This window comes from Bubalus kerabau, chromosome 1, assembly GCF_029407905.1.
Source record: "Bubalus kerabau isolate K-KA32 ecotype Philippines breed swamp buffalo chromosome 1, PCC_UOA_SB_1v2, whole genome shotgun sequence".
NCBI classification, from domain to species: domain Eukaryota; kingdom Metazoa; phylum Chordata; class Mammalia; order Artiodactyla; family Bovidae; genus Bubalus; species Bubalus kerabau.
In genome coordinates, this window is record NC_073624.1 from 54,319,104 (window position 1) to 54,347,048 (window position 27,945).

The 27,945-nt window shown below is 42.4% G+C and overlaps 1 long non-coding RNA gene across 3 annotated transcripts; it reads right to left on the reverse strand.

Moving 5' to 3' along the window:
- Window positions 1-1,208: 1,208 nt before the first annotated feature.
- LOC129648684 (uncharacterized) lies at window positions 1,209-27,927 on the reverse strand. Of its 3 annotated transcripts, none has more exons than XR_008712824.1 (3): window positions 27,786-27,927; window positions 2,567-2,714; window positions 1,209-2,190 (listed from the first exon to the last, which is right to left on the reverse strand). It is a non-coding gene; the product is annotated as an uncharacterized LOC129648684 (long non-coding RNA). The 3 variants fall into 3 exon arrangements; XR_008712832.1 differs by lacking the exon at window positions 27,786-27,927 and adding an exon at window positions 16,038-16,184 and having other exon boundaries at window positions 1,827-2,190; window positions 2,567-2,710; XR_008712825.1 differs by lacking the exon at window positions 27,786-27,927 and adding an exon at window positions 5,514-5,663 and having other exon boundaries at window positions 1,827-2,190.
- Window positions 27,928-27,945: the final 18 nt, after the last annotated feature.

The following is a 27,945-nucleotide window of genomic DNA, read 5'->3' on the forward strand; positions in this document are numbered from 1 at the left end:
GCAATAGATAACTGATATGGTGAAGTCTTTAAACAGCTTAGTTATTATTTTTTAAACAAGAAAACTAAAAAGCAGCAAAGATAAATGATCCTACTAAGATCTCATCAGAGTTTGGGGTGTATCTGAATTCTTACTTTACATCCTAAAGACCACTTCATTTCTGCAAGACCTAGTATCTTTTGGAAAATATCTAAACCTAAACCTACTAATAAATCAAGATTCCCCAGCTTCCTAGTTTTCTTAGCATATCTTAAAGTGATATTAAGATACTGGGCTTTCATATAATTTTAAATTATTAAGAGCCAAGATTATATTTAACTATATGACTAAACAGAACTAAACTGATCATTTTCAAAACAGCCACAGAACTCCATAACTTACAACCTTCTGGGAAATATATTATTCTATCATTCTAAACAGCAAACAAATTGAAAGGAACTAGAAGGACCTTTTACTCAGCTTGTTAAAAATAAATCATTGTGACTTTTTTCCTTTGTGCTTATAGAAGAAATGTATTTTTCCAGTTCTTTGAAATATTAAAACAATAACTAAACCTAAAGCGGTAAATAATATAACACATATGTTTCTGAATCTTTAGATATGGAATAATTTTTTCCCTAGGACAAAAGAGAAACCTACATCTCTTTAATGTATTCTATATTTTTTAAAATGTGAAAATCACTTTCAACTTTTTAATAATAATGACCTGAAGATGTTAAGTTATTTGCCCACGACTACAGATTATAAGTCACAAAAATGGAATCAAGTATTTTTCTTTTTGATGCTAAATCCCATTCTCTTAACTTTCCTATTCTATCATTATATAAGTAATATGTGCTCACTTTCTTCTTCCTAACAGAATATTTTTGCAGTTTCCCGTCTTCCACCCAACAGACACATGCTTCTGGGGAGATGGGCACTTGACCATCTTGAAGGCATGGTTCTTATTGGTCTACCTTTATCAATCATAGTGGTCTCAGCTGGTTTACACACAGACATGTGATCCTTGTAACACATAGGAAAAGTCTGTTGGGGCATTTATTCCTAAAAAGAGAGAATGCTTTTTCAGCTCTCCAGCTACAGGGACCCTAACTGACTTGACAGTCTCTGAGCACCTAAGGCTCTGCTTCCCAGGGTGGCTTCCAGCCAGTGATGAAGTACGACTGGGATGCTCAGACAGACTTGTTCCTGGGAGACACGAGACTCCCCTGACAGGTGAAGTTTGATCAAAGGTGACTTTCACTCGGTGCCTTTGGCCTTCTCTGCTGAGGATTCTAAGTATGGATGTTTCTCCTCAGACTGCTGCACGTAAGCCCCTTGAAGGGAGCTGCCCGAAAACAAAGCCTGCTCCCAGAGAATGGCAAAGCAGAGAGATGGAAAGAACCTAGGTCTCCAATGGTGTTCTGACCTACTGAACCGATCAACGCCAGGGTCCCCCTCCCCGTGGACTTCTTGTTTTGAAGGCAATACATTTTCTTATTGTGTGAGCCACTGAGTTGAGGTGTTCTTTACTTGCAGCAGAAAGCATTGTCGGGGATAGAATTATTCTCCAACCTCACTTCCTAGAAGAAATCTCTGATAACATTACTATGCACTTTTCCAATACATTTACAAACATGCACATAATTTTGCAACTTGATTTATTTTGTAGTCATCAATATGTTATACACATTCCTCCATATAGGTACCTATAGATCTACCCGTCTTTCATTTTCACAGCCACACAGAATTCTACGTGGGTATATGCCCTCATAAATGTGCTTCTACCTACGATCATTCATGCCTGCCCTTTTTCTGAGTCAAGAGACTTGAGAATCCCCGGAGGAGCCTTCTTTAGAGGTTAGATTACTATGTTCCTCCTCGTTCCATCCCAGCAACGGAGCCGCTGTCAATGCAGGGAGAAATACACTTCCTAATGAACACCAAAGTTAGTCTGAGCAAACAAGTCAGACGTAGGAACCAGAGAGGGCAGACGTTGAGTGTAATAGAAGACAGACCTCCCAGCCAGACCTGGTCACAGAGATGCAGCCTGGGACTTTGCGGAAGAGAGGACGAGTTTTGCAGATTATTCTAGATACTTTTCGCTCCTTCACTCCACCGGCCTCTCTTCCTTCTCGGCTGCCTGGTACACCAGGTTCTGGGGGCCGCGAGAGAGAAGAGGCGTGACTGGGCTTAGACGGAAGAATCATCCTGCTGGAAGAGCCTCAGCTGCTCAGGCTGAGCTCGGTGGGCTAGCAGACACCCACTCAACGCCACCCAGCTTAGCCAGCTTTCCACCTCCCTCGCCCGGCGGGAGTCCAGCCACGTCCCCCTGAACAGTCAGACCCCGCCCCAGCCCCACCCACAACCCACCGGCCCCGCCCCCGCCCCGCCCCGCCCCCTGCTGGCCGATGGGCTTCTGGGTCTAGAGTCCACCTCTCCCGATACAAGGGGATGTTTTGAGCCGCAAACTCGAAAACTCAAAACTACAAACCAAAACAGCACAGAAAGTGTTCATGCTAAGGTGCTGTTTTTGTTAAGAGTCAAATAGCTAATGCGGTCCATCTAATGAGATCATTCATCTTACCTTCTGAAAGCCCAAGCCCTACACAAAGGTGTTGAGGATAGAACTCTGCACCGGGATCCTTTCCACGAAGCTTCCCACGGTCAGCCGGCTGGTTTCAATCACTCTATGCACCTCAAACTGGCCTGGTTTAGAGATGGATCTTATCTGGCTGGAAAGATAAAAGCAGCGGGCTTTTTTTTTTTTTTTTAAAGCTTGCGTAGGCCTGCTTGCTTATTATAGCAAACATCAAAATAGCACCACAGTTCAGTTCAGTTCAGTTCAGTCGCTCAGTCATGTCCGATTTTTGCGACCCCATGAATCGCAGCATGCCAGGCCTCCCTGTCCATCACCAACTCCCGGAGTTCACTCAAACTCTCCTCCATCGAGTCGGTGATGCCATCCAGCCATCTCATTCTCTGTCGTCCCCTCTTCCTCCTGCCTCCAATCCCTCCCAGCATCAGAGTCTTTTCCAATGAGTCAACTCTTCGTATGAGGTGGCCAAAGTACTGGAGCTTCAGCTTTAGCATCATTCCCTCCAAAGAACACCACATCATATATTAAATATACTTTTTAAATTTTTGCTATGTTATTTGCAAAAGATAGAGAAAAGAGGGTTTAATATGCCAATGTTTATCTAAAAAGAGGGAGATACAAATCTTAATGTATATGTATGTATATTTACTTATTTGGCAGAGAAAAGGACAATGGGAAAATATACCATTAAAATGAACAGTTATCTATAGGGAGAAAAAGAAACTGATTGGAAAGAATAGAAATACAAGTTAGTCGTTGAATGTACCTTGTTTTGCAGATTCAAGGGATCTTTTGATATTTTATATAATTAGAAAAATAATGTTAAATAAAAAACAATATTTAACAGTGAAAGCAAGTTAAAAAAAAAAGAAAGAAGTTAACTGTATATTTAATTGTAATATAACCATACTATGAAGAAATAACTGTGACCAAAATAGCAAACAACCCTGTACTGGAAGATGCTAGAGAACTAAGTCATTATTCTGAAAACTATTAATAAAGAGAAAGAATCAAACATTTACCTTGCCTCTTTTATACAAACTATGCTTTGGGGTAACCAATTAATTGATGAAGGAACATTTCTTTTTTATAGTATTCCAATTATTAAAAGAAGGAATGATAAAATTAGAATATCACCATTTTACAACATTGAATGAATTAATGGATCTAGGCAATGATCATCAATGGTTGCAAATGTCTCAAAAAGAAATACAGCCAGATACTGTGTGCTTCCTGATAGAGGTCCTCTGACTGAGGTTTCTAAAAAATTCTGATTACATAAGAATCTAGTCAGGTAACTTGGTCTGACTACCAAAGAACTCAGAGGAAATACTAGGAAAAGAAGGAGTATGAAGTGACTCTGAAAGGTACAAAGTAGCATAATCCAGACTATGACAAATTCCATGGGACAAACACCTGGTTTATTCAACAAAAAAAATTGTCAGTAAGATCAAAAGGCATTTAAGAGACATCATTCATTTACAATGACTGGACTTTATTTGGACCTTAATTCAAACAACTCTTTTAAAAAAAAACCAGCTCTATAAACAAACACACGTATTTGAACTTCTGGCTAGATATTTGATGGTATTACAATTTTATTGTTCATTTATATTTACTGGGTTTGGGGGGTTATATTTTGCGTTTTTGTGGTTATATTTTTTTAAGAGCCCTTGTCTTTTCAAAGTAAATGTTGAAATATTTACAAACAAAATGATAGGATGGATGTCTAGAATGTTTTTGAAAATAATCCTGGCTTGGGGGCAGGGCAATGGATAGGGATGTAGATAAACAAGATGGGCCATGAGTTGATCATGGTTGACACTATTTTCTTTACATTTGTATTTGCTTGATACAGTGTTTTAAGAAATCTTTTGGAAAGAGTTCTTATAATTTTGCTTTTGAAATTACTTTCCTGTGCAACCTCATGGACTATATATAGTCCATGGAATTTTCCAGGCCAGAATATTGGAGTGGGTAGCCTTTCCCTTCTCCAGGGGATCTTCCCAACCCAGGGATTGAACCCAGGTCTCCTGCATTGCAGGTGGATTCTTTACCAACTAAGCTATCAGGGAAGCCCTGAAATTACTTTAATTTCATTTAATTTGAGAAATTCATGAGAAATTCATTTAATTTGGCTACAATTTCACATTTTGGAATTCTTTCCAACTAAGAAAGCAATGATAATAACAGTCAGTACACATCCTTAGAGTATGCCAAGCACGTGTCTAACTGTTTTGCTCATTTAACCTTTTCAACAGTCTTTGAAATTAGTAGTATAACTATCCCCATCTTATATATGGGATTACAGAACATGAGGAAATAGAAGCTCAGGGAGACTATAAACAACAACTCAGGTGTTGTTGGCCAGAAGTCACAAAGTAAATGAGGAGCCAAGATCTGACCACAGGCAACGTGGCTTCACAGTTCATGGTTTTAATACAAGGGGCTTCCCAAGTGGCACTAGTGGTAAAGAACCTGCCGCCCAATGCAGGAGACAAACGAAATGCTGGTTCAGTCCCTGGGTCAGGAAGATCCCCTGGAGTGAAGCGTGGCAACCCACTCCAGTATTCTTGCCTGGAGAATCCGATGGACAGAAGAGCCTGGCAGGCTACAGTTCCATAGTGTCACAGAGTCGGACACGACTGAGTGACTAAGCACAGCACAGCAACCTTCATTAACTTACATTCTGAGCTTTTTCTCTTTGTATTTTAGAGCAGGATTTTTTGCAAGATCCCAAATATTTTCAAAAGTTCCAAATATCTCACAGGCTCTGTGCCTTGGGCCTCTCCTGCCCAGCATATAAAACACCTGAGGTCTGGGGCAGAAATTCTTAGGTGTTTGTATCAACCTGATCCTCCTGTCCTGGTCTTGTCACCTTTCAACATCCCTCCCCATTGTCTCTATCTGCCTCTTTGGTATATCTGCAACTCACCTTCTGGAGTGGATCCCAGTGTAGTTTTTTAAAAAATATTTATTTATTAGGCTGCACTAGGTCTTACTTGCAGCATGGGGGATCTTTAGTTGCAGAATGAAGATCCCAGTGTATTCTTCCTTGAGAGACGAGTTTCAGTTTGCTCCCAAAGAAGGCATTTTGGCTTTCCCGCTTCTCCGTACCTCACAGGGTTTGTTGGCCACTGTAGAGTCAGAATTCAGACTCTGAGCCTAAGAAATGCATTCAGTTGGGCACGGCAATCAACTCAAAATTTTTCCCCAATCCCCATTGAGAGAGCTTAGTGTATGCCAGTTCAGTTCAGTCGCTCAGTCGTGTCCGACTCTTTGTGACCCCATGAACCACAGCACACCAGGCCTCCCTGTCCATCACCAACTCCCAGAGTCGACCCAAACCCATGTCCATTGAGTCGGTGATGCCATCCAACCATCTCATCCTCTGTCGTCCCCTTCTCCTCCTGCCCTCGATCTTTCCCAGCATCAGGGTCTTTTCAAATGAGTCAGCTCTTTGCATCAGGTGGCCAAAGTATTGGAGTTTCAGCTCCAACATCAATCCTTCCAATGAACACCCAGGACTGATCTCCTTTAGGACGGACTGGTTGGATCTCCTTGCAGTCCAAGGGACTCTCAAGAGTCTTCTCCAACACCACAGTTCAAAAGCATCAATTCTTCGCACTCAACTTTCTTTATAGTCCAACTCTCACATCCATACATGACCACTGGAAAAACCATAGCCTTGACTAGACGGACCTGTTGGCAAAGTAATGTCTCTGCTTTTGAATATGCTATCTAGGTTGGTCATAACTTTCCCTCCAAAGAGTAAGCATCTTTTAATTTCACGGCTGTAGTCACTACCTGCAGTGATTTTGGAGCCCAGAAAAATAAAGTCAGCTACTGTTTCCACTGTTTCCTCATCTATTTGCCATGAAGTGATGGGACCAGATGCCATGATCTTAGTTTTCTGAATGTTGAGCTTTAAGCCAACTTTTTCACTCTCCACTTTCACTTTCATCATGAGGCTCTTTAGTTCTTCTTCACTTTCTGCCATAAGGGTGATGTCATCTGCATATCTGAGGTTATTGATATTTCTCCCGGAAATCTTGATTCCAGCTTGTGCTTCATCCAGCCTGGCATTTCTCACGATGTACCCTGCATATAAATTAAATAAGCAGGGTGACAATATACAACCTTGACATACTCCTTTTCCTATTTGGAACCATTCTGTTGTTCCATGTCCAGTTCTAACTGTTGCTTCCTGACCTGCATACAAATTTCTCAAGAGGCAGGTCAGGTGGTCTGGTATTCCCATCTCTTAAAGAATTTTCCATGATTTATTGTGATCCACACAGTCAAAGGCTTTGGCATAGTCAATAAAGCAGAAATAGACGTTTTTCTGGAACTCTCTTGCTTTTTCCATCATCCAGAGAATGTTGGCAATTTGATCTCTGGTTCCTCTGCCTTTTCTAAATCCAGCTTGAACATCTGGAAATTCACAGTTCACGTATTGCTGAAGCCTGGCTTGGATAATTTTAAGCATCACTTTACTATCGTGTGAGATGAGTGCAATTGTGTGGTAATTTGAGCATTCTTTGGCATTGCCTTTCTTTGGGATTGGAATGAAAACTGACCTTTTCCAGTCTTGTGGCCACTGCTGAGTTTTCCAAATTTGCTGGCATATTGAGTGCAACACTTTCACAGCATCATCTTTTAGGATTTGAAATAGCTCAACTGGAATTCCATCCCCTCCACTAGATTTGTTCATAGTAATGCTTCCTAAGGCCCATTTGACCACATTCCAGGATATCTAGCTCTAGGTGAGTGATCACACCCTCATGATTATCTGGGTCATGAAGATCTTTTTTGTACAGTTCTTCTGTGTATTCTTGCCACCTCTTCTTAATATCTTCTGTTTCTGTTAGGTCCATACCATTTCTGTCCTTTACTGAGCCCATCTTTGCATGAAATGTTCCCTTGGTATCTTTAATTTTCTTGAAGAGATCTCTAGTCTTTCCCATTCTATTGTTTTCCTCTATTTCTTTGCATTGATCGCTGAGGAAGGCTTTCTTATCTCTGCTTGTTATTCTTTGGAACTCTGCATTCAAATGGGTATATCTTTCCTTTTGGCTTCTCTTCTTTTCACAGCTATTTGTAAGGCCTCCTCAGACAGCCATTTTGCTTTTTTGCATCTCTTTTTCTTGGGGATGGTCTTGATCCCTGTCTCCTGTACAATGTCACGAACCTCCATCCATACTGTATGCTAGAGGACTTTACAAAGTCTAGCCAATGAGATTCCTGCATTTCGTTTCTGTGTAGTGACCAACTAACTGGGTGTAAGAATAGTCTAGGCAATAGAAAACATAAAAAGATCTGCACATAGCTTCAAACTGTGGTGCTGGAGAAGACTCTTGAGAGTTGCTTAGACAACAAGGAGGTCAAACCACTCAATCCTAAAGGAAATCAACCCTGACTGTTCATTGGAAGGACTGATGCTGAAGCTGAAGCTCCAATACTTTGGCCCTCTGATGTGAAGGGCTAACTCATGGGAAAAGACACTGTTGCCAGGAAAGAATGAGGACAGGAGAAGCGGGCAGCAGAAGATGAGATGGTTGGATGACATCACTAACTCAATGGACATGAGCAAACTCCAGGAGATAGTGAAGGACGGGGAAGCCTGGGGTAGCAGAGAGTTAGACATGACTTAGTGATTGAACAACAACAGCCTATGAAGTTCTCCAATACTGGATCCTCTGACACTGTTTATGGGATCTTGGGATCCCTCATGCTCTCAGTCATCTTGTTGTGCATCTTATTTTTCCACTTGCATCTGTTCTTTGCATTTATTTTAATATCACTTAATCTGCCATAAATGTTTGGTGCTGGGAAGAAGGAACAGAGTGTAATTTGCCCTGGGCCCTCACCTGCTAGAGAATTACTAGCTATGAACCCTCCCTAAAGATAACTTTGAACACAGGATAAGCATGCATTCCAAGCATGATTTAATAATAAGTCTGCAATGTATCAAAAAATAAAAGGATAAGCATAGACTGACTCAAAGATCAAAAGAGCAGTAGAACTTTGAACTTCTAAATCAATTTTTCCTTCAAAGTATATGTTTTAAAACATTTATTGGCAGCAAACCGGAAAGATTTCGGTTTTGTGGTCTCATAGGTAAGCAGATCAGTTCAGTTCAGTTCAGTCGCTCAGTTGTGTCCGACTCTTTGCGACCCCATGGACTGCAGCACACCAGGCCTCCCTGTCCATCACCAACTCCCGGAGCCTACTCAAACTCATGCCCATTGAGTCAGTGATACCACTCAACCATCTTATCCTCTGTCATCCCCTTCTTCCACCTTCAGTCTTTCCCAGCATCAGGGTCTTTTCACATGAGTCTGCTCTTCACATCAGGTGGCCAAAGTATTGGAGTTTCAGCTTCAACATCAGTCGTTCCGATGAACATTCAGGACCAATTTCCTTTAGGATGGACTGGTTGGATCTCCTTGCAGTCCAAGGGACTCTCAAGAGTCTTCTCCAACACCACAGTTCAAAAGCATTAATTCTTTGGGCTCAGGTTTCTTTATAGTCCAACTCCCACATCCATACATGACTACTGGAAAAACCACAGCCTTGACTAGATGGACGTTTGTTGATAAGCACATAGCCAGCTCCAAAGGCTGTTTTACCAGCATTAGTTTCCTCATTCCTTAGTGAATAAATAAAGTGCCACTTATTGAATTGCCTCTAGTGGTCCCTGCACTGCCTATATATACTTGGAGGTGTCTGAAATTCAAGAGTTGATCTGTTTGATCCTATGTAATTTAGGAAATTTGAAAATGGCCCAAGCAAATAAGACTCAGAGCCAGAATCACAGCCTGCTATCAGTGACAAGATAACAAGAAGAGGATGCGATAAATACAATGTATTTAATCTTGTTAATGTTTGTGCTGCTGTTTGCATCATTCCAATTAAAGGAATGGATAGCCATTCCCTTCTCCAAGGGATCCTCCCAACCCAGGGTTAAACCCTGGTCTCCTATATTGCAGGCTGATTCTTTACCATCTGAACCACCAGGGAAGCCCCAGTCTGACTCTTTGCAACCCCATGGACTGTATGTAGCCTGCCAGGCTCCTTTGTTCATGGGATTCTCCAGGCAAAAATACTGGAGTGAACAGACATTCTCTTCTCCGGGGACTCTGCCCAACCCAGGGATCGAATCCCAGTTTCCTATTTTGCAGACAGATTCTTTACTGTAGCTGTACACAAGTGAAGTTTTCTACAGTTGTGATGTGAACTAGTCCAGAGCTGTGCTAGGCAAGAGTTTTCTAAGCAGGGTGGTGGTGTGGGATGGTGAGGATGAGTTGAAACAGAGAACAAGGTATGCTAGGTGTATGGAGTGAGTCACCATGTTGTACAACTACAGAGGACGCAGCTCGTTAAAGACCAAGTCAACAGTGTCTCTGGCATCGGTCAGTGTGCCCTGGGGATCTAGGAGAGTAGGGGAGCCATTGCCTCACTAGTCCAGCTGAGTGATGCCTTGGCAAACAGGCTGATAGTCCTTTCCCATTTGTCTAACCAGTGAGTAATGGCTTCTTTACTTTTCAGCATCTGTTTCATTGTCTGCATCCTCTCTGAGGGTTTCCTAATACTGCATCCTGCCCTGAGATAGTTAACAGCATCGTCTTCTATATTCCATCTCTCCCCCAAACACAATTTCTTCACTGCACATTCCACCCTGAAATCATAAGAATTAGGTGCCAACTCCCTTGCTGGATCATTTTTTGAAGACAGGAATCATTGTCTGTTTTGTTCATGTCTGTAATCCTAATGCCTGGTACGTAGTAGGCACTCAACAAATGTTTATTGAACTATACCAAAAGCAAAGGATGGTTTCCTCATCTCTTAAATTCTAATATAGAGACCCAACAAGCATTTCTTCAAGTGTGGACCCTAGCACAGAAGTCCCAGAAAAAAGCTTTTCCAAAGAGGGTGAACATGGCAACCAAACTGTCTCCTCATGAAAATCACAGTGCATATTACACAGTACAAGCTTTACGAGGTCCTGCAATTAAAAAAAACCCAACACATTTTAACTTCATTTTGAATGCAAAATTTCCAAACTCATTTGAGCATGGGATCATTTCCCCTCTCTGTGGTAGCATAGCATTTCTACGGACACTTAAGAAACACTTCTAGAGTATTTTGATGTCCATAAACCAAGTTGTATTCACAATTCACAAATCCAACCTGCCTTTTTAGTTTGCCCGTGGGAAAAAAAAAAAACTCATTTCACTTATTTATTCATTTGTGTATTCACTTAAACTAACATATATGGAGTGTTTATGGCTCATATGACAAGGATAACAAAAGACGTCTTGCTGCTGCTGCTGCTAAGTCGCTTCAGTCGTGTCCGACTCTGTGCGACCCCATAGACGGCAGCCCATCAGGCCCCGCTGTCCCTGGGATTCTCCAGGCAAGAACACTGGAGTGGGTTGCCATTTCCTCCTCCAATGCATGAAAGTGAAAAGTGAAAGTGAAGTCGCTCAGTCATGTCCAACTCTTAGTGACCCCATGGACTGCAGCCTACTAGGCTCCTCTGTCCATGGGATTTTCCAGGCAAGAGTACTGGAGTGGGGTGCCATTGCCTTCTCCCAAAAGACGTCTTAGCCCTCCGAAAATTCATAGTCAAGACAAGAAGACAGCTAAACAGATTGTTGCAATACATACAACTCAATGTTTGTCTGAAAGAAATAGCCCCTGGTCACACCACACTGGGCTGTTATTCACCTTGAAGTTTAGATCAACTGGGAGGAGGTAGGGTGAATTCACCTGCCAGGGTGTCTCAAGCTCTTTGGAGTGAAGGACGAGTTGGTTTTGTGATATTGTGATTTATATTAAGAAAGACATTTGGTCTTCTGAAAGTTCTTACAATTTCCTATTAAGGGGATAAAGGTATCTTCATATTTATATAAACTCTTTTCAACTACACCTGAGTTTATGTCAGTGAAGCAACTTTTTAAAAGCTCCTAAGGATGGGGGTGGTTGCCAAGGGAACCAATCAGGTGTTTAGAGAGTTGGAACTCTCGGTCCTCCCTGCTCCTCCCCCCGAACTGCCAAGACAGCAGAGGGACTAGAGATTGAGTTCAATCACCAATGGCCAATGATTCAAACAATTGTGCCTATGTAATGAAGCATCAAAGACTCTGATGCTGGGAGGGATTGGGGGCAGGAGGAGAAGTGGACGACAGAGGATGAGATGGCTGGATGGTATCACTGACTCGATGGACGAGAGTTTGAGTGAACTCCGGGAGTTGGTGATGGACAGGGAGGCCTGGCATGCTGCAATTCATGGGTCGGACACGACTGAGCGACTGAACTGAACTGAATGAAGCATCCATTAAAACCTGAAAGGATGGGGTTCAAAGAGTTTCCAGTGGATGAGCACTTTGAAATTTGGGGAGACTGATACACAGGAAAGGGCATGGGAGCTCCAAGCTCCTTTCCAGTTACCTTACCCTATGCATCTCTTCATTTGGCTGTACATCTATTTCCTTTATGATACCCCTTATGATAAATTGGCAAACATAAGTAAATATTTCTGAGTTCTTTTCTGAGTTCTGTAAGTCACTCCAGCAAATTAATTGAACCTGAGGAGGGTGTTGTAGGGCCCTCTAATCTTTAGCCAGTGGTTGGAAGCACAGGTGACAGTTGGACTTGTGACTGGTGTCTTGAAGTGGGATGCAGGGAGTGTATCCTGTAGGTGTGAGCCCTTCTCCTGTGGGACGTGACACTATTTCCAGGTAGATATTGTCAGAATTGAATTGAATTATAGGACACTCAGCTGGTGCTGGGAAAGACTGAAGGCAAAAGGAGAAGGGGATGACAGAGGATGAGATGGTTGGATGGCATCACCGACTCAATGGACATGAGTTTGAGCAAGCTCCAGGAGACAGTGAAGGACAGGGAAGCCTGTGTATGCTGCAGTCCATGGGGTCGCAGAGAGTTGGACACGACTGAGCAACTGAACAAAAACAGCTGGTGTTGGCACATTTCTTTTTGGTGATGGGGGAAAAAACCCAACAACAAAGTTTTTCTTTTTCAGTCCATGGTGATTTGATACCTTTGCAAAATACATTAAAAATGTACTACTAAGGTAGTGTAATACTGGCATTAAGAAAGACATATAGATCAACAGTCGAGAAACAAACCCTTAGATTTATGGTTAATTGATTTTTAACAAAGGTGCCAAGACTTTTGCTGAAAATCAATTAATTTAATGGGGAAATAGTAGGCTTCTCTTTTCAACAAATGGTGCTGAAAAAACTAAATATCCATATGGATATTTAAAAGAATGGAACTGGATTCCTTCCTTATACGGTGCACAAAAATGAACTCAAAATTGATCGCAGACCTAAATGTAAAACCTATTCTTAGAAGAAAACGTAAGAGCAAACTTTTGGAATCTTGGGTTAGGCAAAGCCTTCTTAAAGGATATAACACCAAAAGCACTAGAGAAAAAGAAAAAATAGAGAATAATTTTAATAATATTAAAACAAAACTTCTGTGCTTCAAAGGACACCATCAGGAAGATGAAAAGATAACTCACAGAATGGGAGAGAATATTTACAAAACATACACATCTAGTAAGAGGTTTATAACCAGAGTAGACAAAGCACTATTGCAACGCAATGATAAACAAGATAAATAACCCAACTGAAAAATGGGCAAAGGGTCTCAATAGACATTTTTCCAAAGAAGATATATAATGGTCAAAGATGTGAGCAGAATTTGTAAATCAATAGGAGACACTGTGGGTCCCCCAGGGTTAGCAAGACCAGGAAATCATGAGCAATGAAGGAGCAATGGGAGGGAATAATTTCAGAATCTATGGAGAGAGACTTCCCTGGTGGTGTAGTGGTTAAGAATCAGACTGACAATGCAGGGGAAACGAGTTCGATCCCTGATCCGAGAAGATCTTACATGCTGGGGAGGAACTAAACCCGTGTGCCACGGCTACTGAGCCTGTCCTCTAGGTCCTGTAACAACTACTGAAGCCTGAGCACAGCAGCGAAGTCCCAGCGCAGCCAAAAATAAATGAATAAATTAAAAAAAAGAATCTATGGAGAGGAGTTGAAGGGTGAGGGCTGCCCAGACAGGACTGTGGCCTTTGGTAGAGAGACACAGCAAATCCACTGCTTCCAGTGAGAAAGTAATCAGGAAAATACACACCCCAAACCCACTCTCTTTCTGCCTTTGATTTCCTTCCCCATTGGTCAAACTCAGGAGCAGAGCTTGCATCCCCCAGTTGGAACCCCAGTGGAATTAAGGTGAGTATAGAATAGGAATAGGAAATAGAGCTGTGCATGTAAAATAGGAGACAGAGGGAAATTTTATGCATGGGATGGAAAGTCAAAATGAAAGAAAAACCACGGTGAGGATCAGGGCAGGAACAAGGAAGGTGGGGTGGGAACAGTATATACTGTGGCTGCCTGTGGAGTGTCAGGATGTTCTCTGAGGGGTAGAACCCAGGGGCAGTTGGGCTTGGAGCAGAAGTGACCTAAAAACTGTTCTGCTGTTTCCTCACTTCTGTTTGGAGCATTGTCCTGGGCCAGAGGTGATCTTTCTCAAAGGGCCAGATGGTACCTATTTTGTTTTTTTTTTTTATCACAGTTACTCAACTGCCATTGTAGTTAGAAAGTAGCCTCAGACAATACATAAATGAATTGTTTGGTTGTGTTTCAAAATAACTTTATAAACTACAGAGCTTTATAGTCTGCAGGGCTTCCTTTTAGCTCAGATACTTAAGAATCCGCCTGCAATGTAGGAGACCTGGGTTTGATTCCCAGGTCAGGAAGATCCCCTGCAGAAGGGAATGGCAACCCACTCCAGGGAGAATCCCAAGGACAGAGGAGCCTGGTGGTCTACAGTCCAGGGGAACAAAAAGAGTTGGACTGAGCCACTGACACTCCACTGTGCTTATTTATAAACACAGCAAGCCTGAAAGCTATAAACTCTTAAGAATTTTTTTATCATTTTTGCCTTCAGGTAGACTTGTGATGTATCTATTCAAATGACCTTTCCCAGTTCTGGCTTCTGACAGATAAACAATCTGGACTTCTTTCAGTGTACCAGGAATGAATGAGTCAGTAGATTCTGCCTTAATTCCTACAGATGTCTAAGAAAGGAAGCATGCGTGTCTGACTAACCACTAATAAGTGACATGCGGCAGAAATTTCCAGTGTCCAGTCTCCAATGTCTTCATCTCAAATATTTTCCTAAAAATAGGTGAGACTAAAGGAAGGAACTCCAGGACATAGTGAAGGACAGTGAAGCCTGGCTGTACTGCAGTTCATGGGGTCGTAAAGAGTTGGATGTGACTTAGCGACTGAACAAAAGGAAGGTTTGCTTTTCATGCCAGGAACATTCTCTAGTCTGGAGAAATGAAGATGAAGCTTGGAAATCACACAGACCTGAGTTTAAAGCCAGTCACTTACAGGTTGTTTGACCTTGCTGAGCCAGCTTTCTCATCTGTAGAATGGAGATAATCCTTACCTCATAGGTAGCAATAGCTGTTATTATGATAAGGAGTCACAAAATACTGGGTTGGCCAAAAATTTCCTTTTGGATTTTCCATATCATCTGATGGAAAAATCTGAACAAACTTTTTGGCCAACCAAATATATTCCTGTTTAGAGCTTTTTTCTCTCCTTACTCTTTTCTATTCCCCTCTTGAAGACTATTGGTTCTAAAAGTTTGTTCCCAATTTACAGGCTTTCCCCTTAGATTCTCTGATGCTCCTTGCGCAAATCAAAAATAGGTTGCAGACAATTTATAAACTGATGGAGATCCTTTGTTTTTTTATTTTTTATCTTATTTTTTCATGGAAAGGCATTTTATTTTCAATATAGTGGGGTGTACAAGTCAGTCCCAAACTCCCAATTTATCTGTTCACCCAGTCCCTGCAACCATAAGTTTGTTGTCTAAGTCTGTGAGACTGTTAAAGATTCTTTGCTTATAGCAATAGAAACTGAATTCAAACTAATGTAAGAAGAAAAAAAAAAAGAAAGATGGAGTAATTTATTGGATCCTGGAGTGGTTCTCCAAATTGAAACATAACTATTCAGTCTCAGGAAAGCATGGATTTCAGGAACTGAACTCATATTCTCTCTATTTTCTCTGCATTTCTTATGTGGACAAGTATTTTCTATATTTCAAGAGAGGTGCCTGCTGAGAACTCTCAGTCATGTCACAGCTTCACCACCTGTGAGGAAAGGAAAGTTCTTTGCCTCTTCTTCCCCTACAGCTGTATTTCAAAACCCCACGAAAGGGTCCTGTCTGTCCTGACTTGGGTTGGCACCCACTCCCCGAGCTACTTGCTGTGGCTATGGACCTGAGGCACCATGACCTGCTGAGCTTGTGTCCAGCACCCACAGCACCTGACTGGCCACACCCACTCAGACCACATGGCTGGAGTGGGGGACAAGCACTTGTCACTAAAGGAGAGTGATGTTACCTGAAGAAGGATGGAAAGGTGTGCTCGGCAGAGAGATGCATGCTATATGCACAGGCCAAATCTGCTCTATTCAGCACATCGACACAGCGATTTTCCCAAGTGCCTGCCACGATTACAGCGCTAAGATCCTTAGAATAATCAACAGGACAAAGGTGAGCACATGATTCCTGCTCCGTTGTTGGTGGAGTGGTGGGGGGTAGTTGTCAGATGAGAGAGCTGTGAATAAGACATCTGGGATCAATTTAGTGTAAGATATAAGGTGAGAGATTGTGCTGAATAGTTTTCCAAATGATCACACTAGATCCATTAAAGTTCGATTCTAGTGCCATAAATTTTTTTTCAGTTGCAAACTTGAAAAATGAAAGTCCAGTTCCCAGTGTTTCTCTTTTTTGATTCCTCTGGCTGTTTCTTTCTCTGTACTTGCCCTCTCCCATGGCTCTCTCCTGGATATGATATCTCCCTAATTATAAGCTTTGTGATGATTTCTTTTGCATTACATATCACCTGGGGTGGTAGAGAGGTGACTGTATATATTAACTCAGATGAAAGGAGCTGGCAGGCAGTATCACAAAGAACAAAATCAACATCCCCTCTGTGGTTATTACCTCTGAGACCATACTAGACACAGGGTGTGCTACTCAGGACTTAACTTCAAGGGACAAAAAGCAGCTAGTACTAAGTGAAGTAAGTCAAACAGAGACAGACAAATATTATATGATATCATGTATATGAGGAATCTGGGCTTCCCAGGTGTCTGGGCTTCCCAGTAATAAAGAATCTGTCTGCCAATGCAGGAGACACAAGAGACGCAGGTTCAATCCCTGGGTTGGGAAGATCCCCTGGAGTAGGGAATGGCAACACACTCCAGTATTCTTGCCTGGAAGATTCCATGGAGAGCCTGGTGGGCTACCATCCATGGGGTCACAAAGACTCAAATACGACTGAACACACACACATATGAGGAATCTAAAAAATTGTATAAATGAACTTATTTGCAAAACAGAAAGACTCACAGACATAGAAAACAAACTTATGATTACCATAGGGGAAGGAGAGGCGGAGGGATAAGTTGGGAGTATGAAATTAACAGATATACACTATCATACACAAAATAGACAAACAACAAGGATTTACTGTATCGCACAGAGAACTACATTCAATATCTTGTAATAAACTATAATGGAAAGAATCAGAAAAAAATGAATGTATATATATATACACATGTGTGTATAATTGAATCACTTTTCTGTATACCTGAAACACAATATTGTAAATCAACTACACTTCAATGAAAAAAAAAGAAAAAAAGAGAAAAAATAAGAAAGAAAAAAAGAACCAGCTAGTACTAAGTTGATGACCAGTACTAAGTTGGCAAAAAATTAGACAAAGTGGTGAACCAGAAACTAGAACCCAGTTGAGACCTTTCTTGGCTTCCCTGTGTGTGTGTGTGTGTGTGTGTGTGTGTGTGTGTGTGTGTGTTGGCTGTCTCACGGGGCTGGGGGCCAGGCAGCTGCCAGGCCAGTTCCTCCCAGCTTCGACACCAGACAGAGGTAGATATTTGCTCTCCTTAATGTCAAGCATTCTTACTCGGGATAGGTTGAACGCTGAACTAGCATCAATTGCCAATACCAAGACCTGTCTTCAGAAGTCAGGCAGGTCACAAAAGGTAAGGAATAGTCTGGTAGAAGCCAGGGATTGGTGGGGCCTGGAGCAAGTGAAAGAGGCCATTGTTCCCAAATGACTTAAATTCCTCCCTCCCAGCTCCAAGCTCCAAATCGTGTACCAGTCAGTTCAGTTCAGTCGCTCAGTCATGTCCAGCTCTTTGAGACCCCATGCACTGCAGCACACCAGGCCTCCCTGTCCATGACCAACTCCTGGAGTTTACTCAAACTCATGTCCATTGAGTTGGTGATGCCATCCAACCATCTCATCCTCTGTTGTCCCCTTCTCCCGCCTTCAATCTTTCCCAGCATCAGGTTCTTTTCAAGTGAGTCAGTTCTTTGAATCAGGTGTTTAAGTGACATAAAAGTATGTGTGCTGCCCCCAGAGACGACACTGGCTGGGTAGGAGTTTGCAATCTTGGAGCTAGAAGGCCTAGAATGTCTTCACAATTGTGCAAATGAATCTGTAAGTTTGATTATCAGCAAACACAAGTGGGAGGAGTCTTTGCAGTCAGGAAAACCCTATTTCCCAGAAGGATAATGAAGATGAGGGAGGTGCCAAGTTGGGAGGAGCCGCTAAGCATCCTTCCCTTTACATTTTATAAAACTCGTTGATTTCCCAGAGCGTAGTCACAAATGCCTAAAAAAAAAAAAAAAGAAAACCTTATCACTCTAGGTTCAGAAAATTCAGTTATGTTGATTCAGTCTTAGCTCATAATTGTGTATCCTTTGATTGAGTTGGGTTCTCCCTGGACTGGGTCAGAGTCAAGTCAAAGGCATGGTGGTAGAAGGGTCTCTGGCTCTGAGGCAGGAGAACTTCAAGGGTCCTAGAGTCCCATCAGAGTAACCTGCACAGAGCTGGCCTGTTAGCTTTGTCCAGGGGCTTGTAGGCAGTGAGGAGTTGGGGGGTGAGGCCACTCATTAGATAATCTGTTCATTTAGTAAACTTCCATTCAGCTCTGAGCCAGGCACTGTCATAGGGTGCAGTGATGAACACGGTGCATGTGGCTGGGCTCTCGAAGAATCTACACTCACAGAAGGGCATATTTAGATGAATATAATTCTAAGGCTTGGACTTGGAGGATCAGGAAGGCTTCCTAGAGGGGCTGAAATCCACACTAAATTCTGGAGGATATGTAAGCAGCAGCCAGGCAAATGTCAGTGGGTGAGAGGTCAGTGGGCTACCCTGGTGGCTCAGCGGTAAAGAATCTGCTTGCCAATGCAGGAACCAAGGTTTGATCCCTCGGTAGGGAAAATCCTCTGGAGGAGAAAATAAGAACCCACACCAGTATTCCTGCCTGGAGAATCCCATGGACAGAGGAGCCTCGCAGGCTAGAATCCATGGGGTTACAGAGAGTCAGACACGACTGAGCATGCACACAGGGGAGGTCAGTAGCCCAAACTTCCCAGGTGGAATGAACCATTATGCATACCAAGAATGTGCTTAAGGACCAGCAAAACAAGGATAATCAGAAAATGAGGGGAAATATTTTTTGGAAAGAGCTTAATATTGAAAAACATCCCAGAGTGCCCATTTGGGAGAAAGCTAAAACTCTGTGGGACTTCTATCCATGTATTTTGCAATAAAGTTTCCTTTTAATTTTGAATTAGATGTGAGCAACATGGCATCATAATCTTTTCGATGCCTAGGGCCACTGAAAATCCTCAGGAGCTGTCCTGCACCAAGAGGTGGGAGGGAGGTCTTTGGTTCCCCATTTCCTCCCCCTCAGGTTACTTCCCCCAGCAGGTCCTTCCCCTCCAGGGCTCAGCCTGCCTCATCACACCTCTCTTGTAGGCCCACTCCCTAACACGCCTATTAAAATTCACTGCCCTTTTATTCCTTTGCCCAAGCACCTCGAATCTAAGAGACATGGGTGTTAATGATCACATAGCATTTAAATTACTCCCATAACTGAGCAAACTAGATAACCTTTAAAGATAGCCTGATTCCACTGTAAAAAAGGACATTAATAACTCTCAATTATACTACGTACTCATAGTTATTCTTGATTTCTTTCTCAGTCATCCCCATCTTAATAATTATAACAACAACAATGACTGGGCTTCCCTGGTGTCTCAGGGGTAAAGAATCTGCCTGCCAATGCAGGAGACATGAGTTTGACCCCTGGCCCAGGAGGATCCCACCTGACTCGGAGCAGCTAAACCAGTGTGCCACAACTATTGAGCCTGTGCTCTAGAGCCTGGGAACCGTCACTACTGAGCCCACAAGCCACGACTACTGAAACTCGGGGGTCCTAGAGCCTGTGTTCTGCAACAGGAGAAGCCACCGCAATGAGAAGCCCGCGCCCTTCAGTGAAGAGTAGCCCCCGATCACTGCAACTAGAGAAAAGCACTTGCAGCATCGAAGACTCAGCACAGCCAAAAATAAATAAATAAAATAATAATGGCTAATGATTTTGACCAATCTTCAACGTGTCAGGCTCTCTTTTAAGTTCTTTATACTAACTCATGCCTCCCAACTCAATCTAAGAGTTATATGGCTATCTCTAAAATGGATGAGAAAGCCATCACTCTGCAGATAAGAAGACTGGGGCATACAGAGATTATGTAGCTTGTGCCTCCAAGGTCACTTCAGATCAGATCAGTTGTTCAGTCTTGTCCGACTCTTTGCGACCCCATGAATCGCAGCACGCCAGGCCTCCCTGTCCATCACCAACTCCCGGAGTTTACTCAGACTGGTGGTTATTACACCACGATTGCATACCAAGCAGTCCAGCTCTAGAATCCTCCCCTGCTACTCAGGCCAACCACCCAAGAGAAAATTCTATTTCTTCATATACATTTTTGGCACCAAAATGTTTTATTTCTAAAATGTATCGGACAATCTATCCACTACTCTCCATTTCTCTACCTCTAGCATAGAAGAAACCTCCATGAGCTATCTCATCAAGCATGTTTCAGGAGAGCAGTGACTTGGTCTTGTTCCCTACGAGAGCAAGATGTTCTCAGGGCTGGCGGGCACACTGTAGATATTCAGTAGAAATGAACTGAATGAATGATTCCCTAACTGAAATCCACACGCATGTAAGGAAAAACTATTCTGTGTCTCAGAAAAAACTGTTGACTGTTAACATATTCACTTGCAGGTTTTCCCTGTAAGTATTCATGCAAATATAGACTTTCAATTTGGAATCATATTGTATATCTTTTTGGAGTTTATTTCTCAACATTGTAATCTGAACATCTTCCTGTCTTACTAAAAATTCTTTAACAGATGTTTAACAGCAGTGTAACATACTATTCACCTATTTTAAGCATTTTCAGTCTGTTAGACAATGAGGCTGTATTAGCTATATTACTGTGTGACAAATTAATACCCTACAACTCAAAGGCATAAAACAGTAAACATTTTCTATCTCACAGTTTCTATGGGGTGGGAATCTGGCAGTGGCTTTGGCTCAGGCTTCTCAAGGTGGCTGGAGAAGGAAATGGCAACCTACTCCAGTACTCTTGCCTGGAAAATTCCATGGATGGAGGAGCCTGGTAGGCTATACAGTCCATGGGGTATCATAAAGAGTCAGACATGACTAAGTGACTAACACTTCCACTTTTACTTTTCATCTATATACAAACCTCTCTATATTTACTATTTATGTCTATCTACATATCTCTGTATCTATTAGAGAGAGAGAAAGGATGGAATTCAGTCTTTTTGTAATCTAATTTTACCTGTTATACTCTATTCACTGGAAGTGAATCAATAAATCCAGCCTACAATCTAGGGGAGGTGAATTTATAAATTTTTTGGCTGCACCAGGCTGCATGTGGAATCCTAGGTCCCCGACCAGGGATCAATATTTATCCCCTGCACTGGAAGCTTGGAGTCTTAATCACTGGACCACCAGGGAAGTAAACAGGGGAGCGAATTTGCACAAAGGTATGAATACCAGGAAGCAGGGATCATTGCAGGCCATTTTATGTTTTATTCTTTTGTACTATAATTTATCACAAGATATTGAATCTAGTTCCCTATGCTATACAGTAGGATGGGGGCCACTTTAGAGTCTGCCTACCACATAGCTTTTCCCCAATTTTTTCAACTACTGACAGAGCTCTTCTGAATCTCTTATTACCTAATTATTATATTAGATAATATAATATAACCTGCATTACAAAATTATTTTATTAGGTAATATACTATTACTTGCATTACAAATTATTTCCTTATGATTCATTTATTGACTAGAAGGGTAAGAGCATCTTAAAGTCTGCTAATGCGCACTCACTAATTGCTTTCTAGGACGTTTCCTATCATCAGTGTACGGGAACACTTATCTCACCACATCTTCATCTTTGTTGTACAATTCTTAGCTTATTTGATTGTTGTTCAGTCACTCAGTCGTGTCTGATTCTTTGAGACCCCACGGACTGCAGCACACCAGGTTTTCCCTGGCCTTTACCAACTCCTGGAGCTTGCTCAAACTCATGTCCATTGAGTTGGTGATGCCATCCAGTCATCTCATCCTCTGTCGTCCCCTTCTCCTCCTGCCTTATATCTCTCCCAGCATCAGGGTGCTTTCTAGTGAGTTGGCTCTTCGCATCAGGTGGCCAAAGTATTGGAGCCTCAGCTTCAGCATCAGTCCTTCCAATGAATATTCAGGATTGACTTTCTTTAGGATTGACTGGTTTGATCTCCTTGCAGCCCATGGGACTCTCAAGAGTCTTCTCCAACACCACAACACTCATTCATCAAAAAGCATGAATTCTTTGGTGCTCAGCCTTCTTTATGGTTCAATCCTCACATCCATACATGACTACTGGAAAAACCATAGCTTTGACTAGATGGACCTTTGTTGGCAAAGTAAAGTCTCTGCTTTTTAATATGCTGTCTAGGTTTATCATAGCTTTTCTTCCAAGGAGCAAGCATCTTTTAATTTCATGGCTACCATCACCATCTGCAGTGATGGATGCCCAAGAAAATAAGGTCTGTCACTGTTTCTGTTGTTTTCCCATCTATTTGCCATGAAGTGATGGGACCGGATGCCATGATCTTAGTTTTTGAAATGTGGAGTTTTAAGCCAGCTTTTTCACTTCTTCTTTTGATTTAAGGGGAAACTCCCCTCCCCCAAGCACTACCTGTTTATTAGCCATTTGTATTTCTCTTTTGTGAGTTTCCTATTTTATGTCCTTTGCTTGTTTTTCTGTTGGACATATGTGTTTTTCTTATCCATCTGTATGCACTTCACACATAAAGATATTAACAGTGGGTAGGATTTTTTTTAATAACAGCTTTATTGGGATGCTGTTTACCTACCATACTATTTAACCATTTAAAGTGTACAGTTCAATGGTTTTTAGTACATTGACAGATTTGTGCAACTATCACCGCAATCAATTTTAGAACATTTTCATCACCCAAGACAACCTCATGCCCTGTCACTGTCACCCCTTATTCTCCACCCCCTCCTGGAGTTCTAAACAACCAGCTGACTTTCTGTCTCTATGGATTTGCCTCTTCTGTACGTTCACTATAAATGAAATCACACACTCTATGGTCTTTTGGGTCTGCCTTCTTCTGCATAGATGTTTCCAAGGCTCATCCATGTTGTAGCATGTGTCAGAACTTTATTTTTATGGCTGAATAATATTCATACACCTCATCTGTTTATCTATTTATCAGTTGGTGGACATTTGAGTTATCTCCACATTTTGGCTATAATACTGTTATGAAGCTTCAGGTACAAGTTTTTGTGCAGATTTTTTTTTTCTATCTATTGTTCTTAGGTATATACTTAGGAGAGGGGTTGATTGTTGGGTCAAATGTTAACTCTATGTTTAACTGTTTGAGGAACTGTCCAAACAGTTCCACCACAGCTGCACCTTTTACATGCCCACCAGCAGTGTATGAGGGCTCTCTGTATGAGGATTTCCCCACGTCCTCAACATTTGTCATTAGCTGTTTTTTATGATAGCCAAACTAATGGTTGTGAAGTAGAATCACACTGTGGTTTTCACTTGCATTTCCTTTATAATTAATGGTGCTGCACGTCTTCTCACGTGCTTATTGGCCATCTAAACATCTTCATAGAGGATCGTCTATTCAGATCTTATAAACAGGATTTCTATAAGAGAGATTGGGGTCAGAATGAACTTGCAATGGGGTGAGACTAAGAGGAGGTGTTAGCCTTGGCTCCCCCACTTACTAGCTGTGTCATGTCTGGGTTTCTTAAATTCTGAGCCTGCTGTCAATTCCTTTAAATGGGAATAATAATACCTACTTCACAAGGTCATTGTGTGACTAAAATGAGAAAACACGTGTGAATGACTAGAGTACCCAGTATGCAGTAAACATGCTGTGAGTGGGAACTATTGTCATGATTTTTAAAAGGTAATAACATGGTAATTGGAGAAGGCAATGGCACCCCACTCCAGTACTCTTGCCTGGAAAATCCCATGGGTGGAGGAGCCTGGTAGGCTGCAGTCCATGGGGTCGCTAGGAGTCGGACATGACTGAGCGACTTCACTTTGACTTTTCACTTTCATGCATTGGAGGAGGAAATGGCAACCCACTCCAGTGTTCTTGCCTGGAGAATCCCATGGACAGAGAAGCCTGGTGGGCTGCCGTCTATGGGGTCGCACAGAGTTGGACACGACTGAAGCGACTTAGCAGCCCCAGCAGCAACATGGTAATACTTGGGTTTCAGGAAGATTAATCTGAACCTGTCATAGTAAATAGATCAAAAAGAGACTGTAGACAGGGTCACCCGTTCAGAGAAGACAATAATTGAAGCGAAAGCAAACAAAATGAGAAAAAGTTGTTCTCTGGCTTTCCTTTCTATAAATTTTTCCACCAGTCCTTGGCCTGGGCAGCCTTAGAACAGAGAAAGATCCTTTTCAGATGGATCAAGGATGTTTTAATCATCTTCATATATTAATTCATCTAATCCATGCAGAACTAGTAATGAATACGTTTTGAATATTTGATGAACACTTCATAGTAACTTGAGGAATCTAAAATATGATTATTAGCTCTGTTTCTCTAGAGAGAAATGATACATATGGCTTTGGTAATTTCAGGGTCATTTATATTATCAATTAAAATGCAGATCTTCCTTGATTTATATGGGGTTACATCATTACATCCAGATAAACCCATAGGAAGCTGAAAATATTGTAAGTTGAAATGCATTTAATACACCTCACCTACTGAACATCACAGCTTAACCTAACCTACCTTAAACATGCCCAGAACACTACATCAGCCTTCGTGCATGCATGGTAAGTTGCATCAGTCGTGTTCGACTCTGTGTGACCCTATGAACTGTGTAGCCCATCAAGCTCCTCTGTCCATGGGATTCTCCAGACAAGAATACTGGAGTGGGTTGCCATGCCCTCCTCCAGGGGATATTCTTGACCCAGGGATTGAACCCATGTCTTCTACAGCTCCTGCTTTGGCAGGTGGGTTCTTACTACCAGCTCACCTGGTGAAGAGCACCCAGGAAGCCCTTAAATCAGCCTATAGTTGGGAAAAGTTATCTAACACAGAGCCTATGTTATGATAAAGTGTTAAATATCTCATGTAATTTATTGAATACTGTACTGAAAGTGAAAAGCAGAATGGCTGTGTGGGGACAGAAGGGTTGTGAACGTACCGGTTTTTACCCTCATGATCTTGTGGCTGACCGGAAGCTGTGGCTCACTGCCACTGCCCAGCATCCTGAGAAGATGAATACCATCAGTCTGAAAAATTATCAGAACTCAACATTTGGTGGATTCCCTGGTAGTCTACTGGTTTGAGATCCATGCTTCCATTGCAGGGGGCGTGGGTTTGATCCCTGGTCAGGAAACTAAAGATCCTGTAAGCTGCACAGCCAAAACAAAACAAAAGTCTCAAAATTTGAAGAACAATTTTTACTGACTGTATATTGCTTTTGCACCATTGCAAAGCTGAAAAACCAAAAATTGAACCATTTTAGGTTGGGGGCCATCCATGTGGTGTTATCCAACGTCTGCTCATTCACTCATCCCATACGTATCTCTGGAGCATCTACTATGTGCAGACACTCTTCCAGACCCTGACTATACAGCAGTAAACACAAGGTCTTTGCACTCAAGGAGTCCATATTGTAATACAGTAAAATGTTAAAAATCCATTCACTCAACAAGTATTTTTGAACACCTACTATGTGCTTGGGATGCACAAAATAAGCAAAACTCCTTGTCCTCATAGAGCTTACATTCTAGCAGGAAAAGACAGACAAAACACAAACAAAATAAATAAGGAAGCTCTATTGTCATCCTGCTTATTTAACTTCTATGCAGAGTACATTATGAGAAACACTGGGCTGGAAGAAGCACAAGCTGGAATCAAGATTGCCGGGAGAAGTATCAATAACCTCAGATATGCAGATGACACCACCCTTATGGCAGAAAGTGAAGAGGAACTCAAAAGCCTCTTGATGAAGGTGAAAGAGGAGAGTGGAAAAGCTGGCTTAAAACTCAACATCCAGAAAATGAAGATCATGGCATCTGGTCCCATCACTTCATGGGAAATAGATGGGGAAACAGTGGAAACAGTGTCAGACTTTATTTTGGGGGCTCCAAAATCACTGCAGATGGTGACTGCACCCATGAAATTAAAAGACACTTACTCCTTGGAAGAAAAGTTATGACCAACCTAGATAGCATATTGAAAAGCAGAGACATTACTTTGCCAACAAAGGTTTGTCTAGTCAAGGCTATGGTTTTTCCTGTGGTCATGTATGGATGTGAGAGTTGGACTGTGAAGAAGCTGAGCGCCGAAGAATTGATGCTTTTGAACTGTGGTGTTGGAGAAGACTCTTGAGAGTCCGTTGGACTGCAAGGAGATCCAACCAGTCCATTCTGAAGGAGATCAGCCCTGGGATTTTTTTGGAAGGAATGATGCTAAAGCTGAAACTCCAGTGCTTTGGCCACCTCATGCGAGAGTTGACTCATTGGAAAAGACTCTGATGCTGGGAGGGATTGGGGTCAAGAGGAGAAGGGGACGACAGAGGATGAGATGGCTGGATGGCATCACTGACTCGATGGATGTGAGTCTGTGTGAACTCCGGGAGTTGGTGGTGGACAGGGAGGCCTGGCGTGCTGTGATTCATGGGGTCGCAAAGAGTCGGACACGACTGAGGGACTGAACTGAACTCAACTGACCGATAGATAGCATGTCGGAGGTGATAAAGTGTTACTGAAAAAAAAATAATAAAGCAGTTAAGAGAGAGTGGGGGAAGGGAACTGAAATTGCATTTTTAATATTTATTTATTTTAGCTGCATCCCCAGGGCATGTGGGATCTTGGTTCCCTGACCAGGGATCAAACGCATGCCTCTTGTATTGGAAGTGCAGAGTCTTAAACAATGGACCTCCAGGGAAGGCCCTGGTATTACAGTTTTTAGATAAGAGAACAGGCTGGTGTCACAAAGAAATGGCAGGAGGTAAGAGAGTGAGCTGTGTGGTTATCAGAGGGCAGCATGTGCTAGGCAGATGGAATAGCAAATGCAAAGGTCCTGAGGCAGGAGCGTTCCTGCCATAAATAAAGATAAAAGGAAGTGGAGTGAGCAAAGGAGAAAATAGGATATAAAAGTTAGAGGGGGAGTAGAGAGGAAATCCGGAGAAGGCAATGGCACCCCACTCCAGTACTCTTGCCTGGAAAATCCCATGGACGGAGGAGCCAGGTGGGCTGCTGTCTGTGGGGTCGTTGAGGGTCGGACACGACTGAACAACTTCACTTTCACTTTTCACTTTCATGCACTGGAGAAGGAAATGGCAACCCACTCCAGTGTTCTTGCCTGGAGAATCCCAGGGACAGGGGAGCCTGATGGGCTGCCATCTATGGGGTCGCACAGAGTTGGACACGACTGAAGCGACTTAGCAGCAGCAGCAGCAGCAGAGAGGAAGTCTGGTCCAATCTTCATGAAAAGTGAAAGTGAAAGTCGCTCTGTTGTGTCTTTGACTCTTTGCAATCCCATGGACTATACAGTCCATGGAATTCTCCAGGCCAGAATACTGGAGTGGGTAGCCTTTTCCTTCTCCAGGGGATCTTCCCAACCCAGGGATCAAACCCAGGTCTTCCACATTGCAGGTAGATTCTTTACCAGCTAAGCCACAAGGGAAGTCCAAGAATACTGGAGAGGGTAGCCTATCCCTTCTCCAGGGCATCTTCCCAACCCAGGAATCGAACTGGGGTCTCCTTCATTGCAGGCGGATTCTTCACCAACTGAGCTATCAGGGAAGCCCGATCTTCATATCTGACAG